This window comes from Mesoplodon bidens, assembly GCF_964165515.1.
Source record: "Mesoplodon bidens genome assembly, contig: HAP1_SCAFFOLD_438, whole genome shotgun sequence".
NCBI classification, from domain to species: domain Eukaryota; kingdom Metazoa; phylum Chordata; class Mammalia; order Artiodactyla; family Ziphiidae; genus Mesoplodon; species Mesoplodon bidens.
The window spans coordinates 343,293-346,469 of NW_027672697.1; positions in this window are offsets into that span (position 1 = coordinate 343,293).

The following is a 3,177-nucleotide window of genomic DNA, read 5'->3' on the forward strand; positions in this document are numbered from 1 at the left end:
TGAACCCATTAACTTTAATGACCACTTATTTACACTAATATAAGTCTGTTCCCCAACAAGAAAGATGTACATATGTATATGGGTGTTTGTATGAGTTAGATAACTGGCATCTTTTAAAAAACTGCTCAAGAAAGTTTGAAGTAATGAATTTTCATGTAGCATGAGGAGGTAATCAAAATCATTCTCCCATATTTCCTTAATTCTAAGGTGCCATATGTTGTATATGTCCTTAAGTTAGTGAAACTTTTTTTGGAAAGAAAAAGCAAGTACACCCAATGCGCACATTAGAAGGAAAATTCTGGTTTTATAAATTTTATAATGAAAAAAAGAAAATGGAGTACATATTTTTATTTACCTTAGAATTAAATTTGAATTTAAGCTTAATTTCTACAGTAACCTTTAGAAATTTTTATTATGCAGTCTTTCTTGATGATAATTTGTAATTTGCTATGATTGATTTAGAATTTCCACATTTCCATCCATTTTTAGAATTCAAAATTTTGGCTAAAACCATCAATTATTGGAAATCCTCTCAATGTAGACTGTGCATGAGGCCAGTACCTGAGCTGATCCTCTAGGGAGCTTCATGGAGAGTATAATAAGGGGAGCCCTTGTTGAGTAATTTATAGTTGATTAACATCATCATGAATTGCTCCCAACTTTATTCATGATTCTGAACACTTGAGATAACTGAAATACCAAAAGAACGAGTATAAAGCTATTAGGACGAGTGGATACTTGAGCCTACTCACAGTCTCTTTGAGGCAGAGGCTCATTTTGTGCATAAGTGTAAAGAAATATATTTTTGGAAAAATAATTCTAGTTCCAGTTAGAAGATGGTGAACTCAGAGATTTCATTGATCACTGCTCAAAGTGTTTAGAGCCATTGAAAACATTTCCCCCTAGACATTGACATGATGGACTTATTTTAATCAGCAATTACAAAAGTTGACCAAGTGCCAGGCATCAGTGAGTAGATTATTGGGCAAAAATCAGTCTTTCCCCCTTGTACAAAACCTGGATGCATCCTGTCCAAGGACAGACTTAAACAGGCAAGGGAAAGTTTATTGAAAACGATTGCAATTGGAGAGAGAGATTGGACTAAACTCTGCTGAAACAAAAGGTGGGACAGTTTACCAATTCTGGAGTGAGCTAGTGGACTGGTACTGGAGGACATTAGGAGGAGACTGGTTAATGTGATTAGGCCATCTGTGTTTGCTAATCAGCACTTATTGAAGTTAGACTCTTGCCCTCCCACAGAGAATGTGGTGCTATCTTTCTTGATGATTACATTTCGAAAAATGGCTCCCATGTCCCTGAGAAAGACATTCCTGGGTTGTAAATCTGGCAAGATTACTAGAAGAAGATTTACGTGTCAAAGGGGTGAAAAAAGAATTTGCATGTTTTTTAGAGTGAATGTTCTAAATAAGGGGAGGTCAAGGGCCTATAAGTCAGGAAGAAACCTGTCTAAAGTTTTATTAAGCTGAAAGGAATGTGAAGGCTGTCTTGGTCAATCTAAACCTTGAACACAGGTAAAGATGTTTGCCAACTCTAGAGAAAAGCCTACAAGTACGGCAAGCTCCTTTACCTTTAATCTCCCATCCTCCCTAATCTGATTTAGATATTTCCCTTGTGTTGTCACAGGCTTACCAATATCACAGAATTTATCAGGTCAAATTGCAATTTTTTGTCTGTTTACTACTCTTGACACTAGACTGTAAGGTACCTGAGAACAGGGATCCTGTTGACATTTGTAACCACAGGACCTACTGTAATTCCCCTTACCTCAATTCATGCCTGCTAAAATAAACTGAATTCTAAAAAAATAACAGAAAAGTAGCTGAGATAGGAAATAAGAATGTGGGAATTACAAGAAAATTAAGAGCCTTTAGTTTAGTAAAATGAAGATGGTAAGGGAATATGATCAGAAGCCATATATTCCTAGAAGGTATGAAATTTTCTAGTAAATCCTAGAAAACTAGAAGTTGGCCACACCCAGTGGAGATAGGAAAGAGGGCTCACATTTAATGTACACTATATGGTAGACACTATGTTAGCATATCAAATTTAATCCTTTATCTGTGAAGAAAGCACTGCAAACCCTATTTTATAAGTAAGAAAACTGATACCTGGAGTGGCCATATACCACCTCCAGAACAGTGAACCAAGATTTAAACACTCACCTTTATGGCCCCAAAGCTGTTAAATTTGGCTGCCTTAAACATAAATTATAATAGTTTAAGTTTAGGAGAGAAAAATGACCAATACTTTTAACTTTGCATATGAGATGATATCCCTAAGAAGGGATCACCCTCAAAATATAAATAGAATCAATAAGTATCAGATGTGTCTTTAAATACTAGAGACAAGCAAGGTTGTAAAGAAAACTGGTGATGTTTGGGGGTACCTTGCAAAACTTTTGAAGGTGGTGTCACCACAAGGAGACTCTGTCTCTTGGTAGCACCATCAGCTCTGCTTCTGGATTGGATGGATTTTGAGATGACATTAGAAGTGCTCTTCTCTTAGAGTTAGGACATTCTCGGATTCTTTAGTAATGAAATACCTTTGATTCTTTGCTTTATCACCAAAAAAGATGGTTTAAAGGAACAACCTTTTTGTTTTTCCAGATACACACTGGGAATGCTATTTACTAACTCTCACTACATGCTAGAGATATGATGGTAGTCCCCTTCTATATCGCAGTATACCGTACAGAAAATATTAAGGCTACTGGCATCAGTCCCATATGGTTAAATAAGCTATTTAAAGGAGGATATTCCTGAACTGGAGAGGGATGTCTGGGACAAGAGCAAGCAGGATGAGGATTTAATCAACAATTTAGTTTTCTCTGGAAGCCTGATAAAATTCAAATACCCATGTCTCGCTTACATGGGACTTATTTTTCAACATAGTATGGCTTGACAATTTTTCTTAAGAATTTGGGATGAGAAGGAAAAACATAATAATTTAATCTAGTCAATAAAAGGAATATTGATGTTCCTCATATTTCTTTGAAGTCCTTTGGTAAATTTCTTGACTTGTCATCTGACTGACTTTTACCCTTTTCTAGAAAAAAAGCATACCGGGAGGAAGTAAGACCTAGTGCTTTTTAGTGTACTCTTGGCATTCTTCCAACTCTTCTGGAAAACATCATTCTATCACTTATATTCCTGTAGA